This window comes from Vombatus ursinus, unplaced genomic scaffold, assembly GCF_900497805.2.
Source record: "Vombatus ursinus unplaced genomic scaffold, bare-nosed wombat genome assembly UNPS02014864.1, whole genome shotgun sequence".
Taxonomy (NCBI): Eukaryota; Metazoa; Chordata; class Mammalia; order Diprotodontia; family Vombatidae; genus Vombatus; species Vombatus ursinus.
Genome location: NW_020954642.1, coordinates 12,645,668 through 12,646,283, shown reverse-complemented (window position 1 = coordinate 12,646,283; position 616 = coordinate 12,645,668).

Here is a 616-nt window from a genome sequence, read left to right as displayed (position 1 = left end):
TTTTTTTTTCTAGCTCTATAACATAATTTTTTGATAGTTTGGTATGGCATTGAATAAGTAAATTAGCTTAGGTAGAATAGTCATTTTTATTATATTAGATCAGCCTACCCATGAGCAACTAATGTTTTTTCCAATTATTTAGATCTGACTTTATTTGCATGAAAAGTGTTTTGTAATTGTGTTCATAGAGTTCCTGGGTTTGTTTCAGGAGGTAGACCCCTAAACTTTTTATGATGTCTACAGAAAGTTTAAATGGAATTTCTCTTTCTATCTCTTGCTGGTAGACTTTGTTGGTAATATAGAGAAATGCTAATGATTTCTGTGGGTTTATTTTATAGCCTGCAACTTTGCTAAAGTTGTTTATTATTTGAAGTAGATTTTTACTTGATTCTCTAAGATTCTCTAAGTATATCATCATATCATCTGCAAAGATTGATAGCTTTGTTTCTTCTTTATCCATTCTAATACCTTCATTTTCTTTTCTTCTCTTATTGCTAAAGCTAATGTTTCCAGTACAACACTGAATGACAGTGGAGATAACGGACATCCTTGTTTCACCCCCAATCTTATTGGAAATGCTTCTAGCTCATCCCCATTACATATGATGCTTGCTGAA